Source organism: Pinus tabuliformis, chromosome 5_2 (assembly GCF_031772625.1).
Source record: "Pinus tabuliformis cultivar Carrire ecotype Pingquan chromosome 5_2, CPIR1, whole genome shotgun sequence".
Lineage (NCBI taxonomy): Eukaryota > Viridiplantae > Streptophyta > Pinopsida > Pinales > Pinaceae > Pinus > Pinus tabuliformis.
In genome coordinates this window covers 909,350,755-909,359,918 of record NC_142306.1, presented here as the reverse complement: position 1 = coordinate 909,359,918, position 9,164 = coordinate 909,350,755, and positions in this window count along the sequence as shown.

Below are 9,164 nucleotides of genomic sequence, written 5' to 3'. Positions count from 1 at the left end.
TTATGTTGAACAGTATGTTGATGATGATGATTTTAAGGATATTTATGCAAAGCTAACTCATGGATCGTAGGTGGATAATTAACATTTGCAGGGAAAGTTGTTGTACCACCTTGGAAAAATTTGTATCCCCACCAATGAGAGAATACATGTAATCAGAGAGGCACATACCTCTCTTGTGTCAAGTCATTTTGTTGTAGCGAAAACTTTTTGTCATTTGCATAGGTTGTTTTATTGGCCTCACATGAAAAATATTGCAACTCAATATGTAAAGGGATGTGTGTTTTTTTCAGTTAGCAAGCCCACTAATAGAAAATTGGGTTTCTACACACCACTCCATGTTCCAATTCGTCCGTGGTAAAGTGTGTCAATGGATATTATAGGCAATTTGCCTTTGTCTAGGAGAGGTCATGACTATTTATATGTCATTGTGGATTGATTTAGAAAATGTGTGTCTTAATGCCATGCAAAAATCAGGTCATTATAGAGCAAACTGCTCATCTCTTCTTCCAAATTGTATGGGTCCACTTTGGGTTTCCCATAACCATTGTGTTTGATCGAGACTCTCGTTTTCTTGGAGAGTTTTGGACGAGTTTGTGGAGAATGATGGAAACCAAGAGGAGCACGACATTTCATCCACATACCGATGGACAAACAAATGTTGTCAATTGCACAATGATACATTTACCCTGAGGCTATTATGGCAAGCATCCCAAGATGTGGGACTAGCAACTTCCCTATGTACAACATGCATACCACTGGGTAGTGAATTCATCCACTCAGATCTCATCACTCGAGACATTCTTTGGATATTTTACAGAGGATCCCTTAGACATGGTCTTTGGGAGAGATGAAGATTCCAGTGGGCAAGATGATAGGGACAAAGCGCGGAAGTTCATTCAACAAATTTAGATGATTCACCAGGTAGTGCAGGAGTAGTTGGAGAAAATTCAAGCTCAATACAAAGCTCAACATGATAAGAACTGAGTCGATCACCAATTCTAGGTTAGAGACAAAGTGTGGCTCCACTTCAGCAAAGGCAGAATGAAAGGGGAAGGAAAGAAGTTGAGACAAATCTAATATGGCCCATTCAACATATTAGAGAAGATTGGAGACAATGCTTTTCGCCTCGATTTTCCAGCATACATGCAGATGTACTCAATGGTGAACGTTGAAAACTTGAAGCTTTATGAGCCTCCCTTGATCATGGACATTAAAGAGGTTGGACAGGTTCCTACAGTGGATGACCTTGCACCTGAATACTTGGACAAGCTATCAAAGGATATCATTCTTGACAAGAAGATCAGGACTTCACAAGGGGAAGACTTGGAATACCTTCGTATTAGTTTCAAAGGAATCCATCCAAGTAAGGCTTGATGGATTGAAAAGGAGAAAGTGAGGGAGAAACTCCTTCACTTTCCAATCGACTGATAAAGATTTTGGTGGCAAAAAAGCTCATTAGTGGGAGGAATGATCCAAGTGGCTCTAGAAATAGAAGTGGCCTTGAAAAAAAACAAAAATCAAAGCCATCAGATTGAATTGAAACCAATACCATATCATAGTGTTCATTGTCCTAATTCCAACGGTGTGAATGACACTTAAATCCAAGTTTGTATGCTCAAGATATAGCCGGTGAAAGTTCTGGTCAAACTAGGTCAAGTGGTAGTCACTAACGAGGCAACAATTTGAAAAAGGGTCAGTGCACAAAAACTGACGGTCATAACGGGCTAATTTGTAGCCTCTTTAATTTGTCCAATGACCCTTAAAATTCGCCAATGAAATTCAAACTGTCATTGTTAAAATAATAAAAATAAAATATAACCACCACCCCCCAATGTTATATAAGCATAATATTTATGGGTCAGGGCCATGGTGATGTGGACCCCACCCAACCATAAACGACCGTTCATATATTTAAACGGGGTCGGCAGGATTTGAACCCACCCAACCTGTCCGTCAGCACGCCCACAGGCAACCTCGCAACCTAACATTAAACGCCACTAAAACAGTTGTAACCACATGTCCTTGTTTAAAAAAAACCACTCCAAAATTGTAACGCGGACGCCCCATAGTGGGGGTCCTGCAGGGTTGGATCTCGGGACCTCCTCAATCAACCGCCTTAATACAACATTGCCAACCAACTGGCCAATGACCCATCCTTTGTAAACTCTGCCAAACAAATTGTATATAAGCATGAGCTACCATTCAATCGGGGAGGAGTGGCGGAACCAGAGTAGTGGAGTTGATTTGCAAAATGAACCAGGGGTGCGCCAAGGCTAGAACCGTGCCCAGGGGGGAACATAGTTCGAGAAATATTCCTAGGGAACCTTGGGAATCTTTTTGCAGGGAATCTTGAGGGAATCTAAATATTCCTTGGAGCTCCAGAGGCACCTGCTCAGAATACGGTCAATTATATAGTCGATTAACATGATTTCATGCCACGAATCCAATGGTGATGTTCATTTCTGCATCTAATCTTTGAATTTTTTGTTCATGCCGGGAAATGGAGGTATAAGGGTCATTTATGTAAATTTGATTGTAATTAATTTTTTCTACCATTTAATGAAAGGGGTCTCCCCACTTTGAGCAGGGCCCAGAGACGTAGCCACATTGGGTGAACTCCATAATCAAATTGTTTTGTGCCTTTGATCTCATTGTTTCTTTATGATTTACGCTTCTTTTTCATGTGCTTAAGTTACTTGGTTACATGCTATATTATGTGAAATTTTATATGCATCCTTGAAGTAAAAGATCTAGATCATTAGCACTAATGAGTTTACACTAGATTCCTTTTACAAAATATGGGGAAATGCTCGAGATTATACTTTAGGAATAAAAATAAAATATTAAACCATTTGACTTAAATAAAATAATTTAAATTTAATTAGGTCTTTTTGAGAAGGTTAAGAGGAAACTTGTGTTAAATTGTAGCAAAAAAGGCTTCATTTGGCTTGTACTTTAGTCAAATGGAGAAACTCAAATTTCCACTTTAACAAGATGACTTGAGTTGTAGTTAGCAGGAGTGACATGACCAAGTCACTCAGTTAAGTCATTCAATTTGAGTTTGTGGGCAAGAAGTAGAGTTGTGCATGAGTTGATTTTTAAGATCTAACAATATAGTGGAGTTATATTTAGTGAAACTCAGGTATATGAGCACTAGTCTAGAACAAAGTCAATATGAGTTTAGTTGAGCAGTTATAATTGTTGTTAACTCACTGATCTCTTAGTTAACTAGTCAATTTACTAAAAATAGCCCTAGTCATGCATGCAATTTGAATTACCTAGTTGAGTGGAGGGAAAAGGCATAATTGTATTCTCATTCTCTTGGGATTTACACAAAGAAATATGAGGAGCAAGATGTTGGGCAGTAGATCCCCCGCGTAAGTTTTTTGGGGCTAAAGCCCACAATTTTGGGTAATGGTATTATAAAGGCCCGGCGAAGTGTGCGGAGCGCGAATTTTAATGAGTCAAGTCAAAGGGTTGTCCGCCCTAAAATATTGTAATTTAATATAGAATGTGTCGGCCTACCCATGGTCCGCGGACCATGGGAATGTATAAATAGAGCGAGGCTCTAGGTGTAGAAGTCAGTTTTTGGTTAGTCTTGATCTAAGGTGTTATGGGTTTTTGAATGTGATATTCACTCTGAGTTAGTAAATCTGAGTCTTGGGTGGTAATAGTAGAAGGAGGCTCTGAAGCTGTGTGCGCAAAGGCATGGTAGAGTCTGTAGTTGTGTGCGCGGACCCCTGCAGTTGAGTGCGCAGGGTGGAGTTGGGATTGTAACGAGACAGAAGTTAATAAAAGCTAAGTTGATTCTAAAATATTGTGCATCCATTCGCAGATCTGTATGTTTATGTTTCTGTTACATGTTTATGCATCTTGTTACAGTTTATGGTTGTGCGCACTGGTTATAAATGTTGAATGGTAAATGAAAGTATTGGGCCCACTTAATTTAATTCAAGATCTATAATACTAATCAACACAGTAAAGGGTAAGGAACATTCACACTCTTCATTTAAGCCACGCGAAGATAGTTGCACTAGACAAACAGCTGCGCGGAAGTAGCGCAGCACATAGAGTGGGTTCGTGAGCCTTCCAAGACCCATCAAGACATCCCAAGGGTGCAAAAACTTGGTTCCAGTACCCTCCCATACTACCTCGGGTGAGACCTTAGTCCACACTCCGCAAACTATTGCAAAAAGGGCCGGTAGTGTTGGGATTTGTTTGGCTAACTCACTTCTAAACCTAGGTAAGGCCCCAATAAGCCAACAAATGGTTCCGTTGCCGGGACCGGGATCTGCCTAAGGGATGTCTGATGTCGGAACATTGGAACCCAACGAAGGAAGAAATTGAAGAGTTGTTGGATCAGAAGATTCACAAGTTCATGTTACAGGAAAATAGATCTTCGTAACTATACGAGAAAAGGTGGCTAGATTGCTACTTGTATACGGAAATCTATGAGATTTTATTTGCATCTTTCCCGTCTAAACTATATGATTGGATCGCGAGATTAGCCGACAGTCAGGGAAGGTATAAGCTCAATCAACTAATAGTGTGGACCCCAGATTTTTTGCGCAGGCTAGAGGCATTAGAAGACAAGATCGCACGGGCTGTGGACTACTGGCTCGACCGGGTAATAGGGGGATTCATCACTGAGTTCGCGATAGATACAACCGTGAGCTACAACAAAGTTGAACGACGTTTCCTTAAGGGACCTGTTAGCCTCCTGTTGCAATAGGGTTTCATCTTTCATGATTGACATTTCTACATGCCAAATATGTCATACATTGCAGGCTGCAGTTTTCCATATTTCCACAAAATGCCATGAAGTGTGCCAGTCCAAATGGCACTGTTGTTTTCCAATTTTGAAGGGTTGTTCCAGTTTTGAAGAGTTTTCATTTAAGGGAGGTCCAAACAGTCTAACCTTGGTCTCCCTAGGTTTCAATTTCCTGTTTTAGAATATAGAGAATGCATCTGACCAAACAGTTTAATCTTGGCAGATCTGTAGATAGGTAGAGAATCAAAGGGACCCAATTGCTTAATCTGGGCCCTGGCAGAAATAAGTGTAGATTTAGATAGGAAACATTCAAAAAGAAAAAATTGTAAAGCTGGGTTTGCAAGTCTAAGTGCACCCAAATCAAAAGAAGAAAAAATGTTAGGTGAGTAGGCTGGGTAGGTAGCTGTGAGGTTGCAGAATGATGATTTATGATCAATTTTGTGTTACAAAGTGTTTTATCTCTTCAGATCACAGTTGCAGACAGTTTTTCATCTGAAGGAGCTCAAGCTGGACATCACTAAATTCCCCTTCTTCTAACTTCCCCAAGTCAATTACTAATTTCCCAAAGAGGTCAAGATCTGCTTGATTCCTCTTAGTTTCATCATTTTCCATGTCATTTGTCTTGGTGAAGATCTGCTTCACTCAAGGATTCTTTATTTCTCATCTATAAGTCACTTTTCCCTCGAGGATTAGCCTAAGGTCTCTTACCTTAGCGCCTGCTTATCATCACCATATTAACCACTAACTCTACTATATAACTCCCTATCAGTTTTCCCCTTCCCCTACTAAAACTATGTATATAAAACTCCCCTATGTAACTATCCCCTCCCTGGCAATATAGCCATATTTCTTCTAAGTCAGGGAAAAAATGGTCCATCAGGGGTTGTTTTTAACCCATCCGTGTCATAGCAGGAGTTAGATGACACCTGGTCATGCTAACAACCTCTCTCCTAGCCCTAAAAACCCTCAAAAACCCACATTTCCGCCCTTATCCTAAGTTTTTGTGCATAAATCGTTAAAACCCCGCTCATAAACCCTCAAAAAACCCATGTTTTACCCCTTATGCTAAAGTCCCGAGCGCAAATACATTAACCCGCCCGTTTATAACCCCATAACCCACACAAATCATAGTTTTATACCCCCACCGCGCCGTATTAAAACTGGAATATTCCATGAATATTCCCGCCCCTTATCCCTCCGTCGCCTCGTCCTCCCCGCCAACCGTTAGATCGCCTGCCCCACAGATCTACGGTGGGTGGGCCTTCCTGTCCCCCGACGCGCCCGAAGGTTAGCGTCTAGGAGATGGGTGGTATTGCCGCCGTACTCCCGCCACGCGTCACCTCCTGGGCTGTGGCGGAGCCCCCTCCCCCGAAACCACCTTTGTCCAAAGGCGGTGTGCCCAGAAACCACTTACCGCCCTCCCCCTATGATGTAAGCCCCACGTCACCTGCCGCATCATCCGCCTGCGTGGCCTCCTGCCACCGTGTCCCCTGCCGTACTGCCACGTCACCTCCGTACGTGATGACGTCATCATGCTGACGTCATCCCGCCACATCATCATGCTGACGTCATCGCTGACGTCATCCACCGTACGAAGTCCGTCATGCTGATGTCATCAGCAATTTTAGTGCGAAGGGAGAAAATCGCACTACGGAGCCCCGGAATCGCTGGATAAAATAGGCCTGAATGGGGAATCTTTAGGGAATCTTTTCATCACGCAGCCCCCAGCAAGCCCGAAAGGCGCCGAATGACCCATTTTTCTTCGCGAAGCTTGCCGAGAGGAGCAGAAGACAGTTCTAAAGGAAACAGAGGCCGAACAACGGCCATTAATTTGTGATTAGACCCACAGCAAAGGAGAAAAGCGACCCAATTCATTTGTCAAAGAGTATCAGATGGAGAAGAAGAGCCAAAGAGTATCAGCCAAGATTTTTTAGGGGCTCGAAGCACCTGAACATTGATGAGCCCCCCAGAAAGTCAAATCAAGAGGCGTAAGCCCATCCTTGCCCTCAAATCACAGTTAAAGCTTTAAATGCAGACAGACAGCAAAGAAGCAGAAACCCATACACATTTATTTCAGAAAACACTGCACCAAGCCACCGAGGACAACATCATTTATTCAGTTTTGATACGGCAGCCCTCAGCGCAGCCCGAGATATTTTTATGCATTTATTTCTGGATAGGATTAGGTTAAAGTAATCATCTTTCTTTCAGACCTGTTTAGGTCAAGTTGTAATAAAAGCAGTTGTAGAGAGTTTTTCCCTATATATACCGCTCTCTACATTGTTTCAAGCGGTTGGTCAATTGAGAATTTTCACTAGAGACTCGCATTGTATACCTGAGTTTTTTCTATAACCAAAGATTGCTGAAAGCTTGGAGAGCAAACTCCCTGTTGTAAATGAATTTTTTGAAGATATGAAGATGGAATTCTTGTGCTGCAGCCTGAAACAATAAGTGCATCTTACCTCTGTTTTATTGTTTACCACTATCTAAATAGCAGAAAGGAAGAATAGCTTAGAATTTGTTTAAATACACTCTATGCTCAATTTCTGTTGTTTCTTTATGTTTTCCTCTTAATGAATTTGTCATGAATATGAATTCCTTCTGGCTCATATTTACCCCGATTCACCTGTGTTTGCAAATTATCTAGGGATTCTTAAATGCCCCTAGGTAGAGCTCTGTTACCTCCATCTGTTAAGCTGATTGAGAGATTCTTAACTGCCTCTCATTACTTAGCATTCGCTCCATCATTTAAACCTGAAACATTGTTTCATGCGCAGCTATCTTGCTCCACCTTCCCTTATTTTGACCAAGGGAATGCACCAATAGTCCTCCTCCTCGACTCCACGCCCAATGGTTTGAAACCCTCAGACTATGCTCTGCCTCTCTACCTGAAACATCAATTTTCCCACCAAAAACAAAAACAAAAAACCCTCTGAACTCAATACCTAGCCTAAAATCCTTCTCAACAAAGCTAAATCAGAAAGAGAGAGCCCTCTCTAATTGCAGGTGGGCTAGAACCTGCAATCCAAAGTTGGTCTGTGGTTACCTCGGCCGTATCCTTTTCTGGAGTTTAAGGACAACCTGAGTGATAACAGGACCATGAGGCCAGTAAGTCAAATATTTAAATACCTGGATTAAGATGTTGTTGTGTGAAAAGAGGGTGATGCGAATGTATAAATGTTTGTGACGACACAGAGTGGAAAGATCTACCAGGGTAGCAAGGGATTGGAAAACAGTCCTCTGATTTCACCGTCATGAGAAAGTGAGGAAGATCTCACGTCGTTATTTACAAGAAGTGCGGTCAGGTTGATAAAGCAACACATTCCGCAGTTACCACGTCCACCCTCCACACCACCCACTTCACCTCCCTCACCACCATCCCCTCCCACTCCACCTTCATCAATCCCACTGTTCAGCATAGCGAATGTAATCAAGCTACCTGTATTCATAGGAGTAGGAAATGAAGACCCATACCAGTTATGGTTCATGGTAAGGCAGTATGGGAAGCGCAAGGGGTCATGGATGATAACATTAAGAAGGATACATTGGTAAGTGTGTTGCAGGATCGCGTGTTGACTTGGTATATCAAGCACTCTAATGATCACCCTAACGCAGGAATAACAGAGATCCAGAACACGTTGAACCGAGAATTTAGCTGTCCGAAATCTGAGACGCAGTCAATCATTGGATTCAAGGAGATCGCGATGCTCCCGGGCGAGACCCCCTGGGATCTAGATCAGCAGTTGAAAAGTACGATCTACGAGGCTAATATGACGCTTACGGATGGCAACATTGTGCATGGTTTGTGGCCTCTCTAACACCGCACCTGAGGACGGCGCTGTCACAGTAGAAGCTTTCAACCCAGGCTGAAGCATTGGAAATGGCGATGAGGTTGCATGAAACTCCAATACAAGATCCTAGGTTGGGAGTTCAACAAATCCACGCGCAACTACAGAATCTATGTTTGGAGATGCAGAGTTTGAAACAGGACAGGGCACCACGGCCGAAGGCAAGCGAAGAGGTGTGGTATATAAAATGTAAAGGTCAGGGTCACCACAAGGATCAGTGTCCTATATTCGCAAACTATTTGGTAGGAAGGGGGGCTAATGCCGTTGAGACCAGAAGCACAAGCAAGGCCAAGTGTGACACCAGGGTTATGGTGCGCAATATGTCAGGTAGGAGGGAAACACACAACGGACAATTGTCACTTGCTGCAGAGGTATACACAGACTCCCTAGCAGTTTTTTTGTAAGTTCTGCAATTCGGTACGGCACGATGAACGTACGTGTCATAGCTACAAGCTAATGATGGATCAGACTCTGGTCTATAGGATGCAAACAAAGACGCAAGGTCTCGACCCAGCCGCAGGGATGGCGTGCGCTGGATTTCAAGG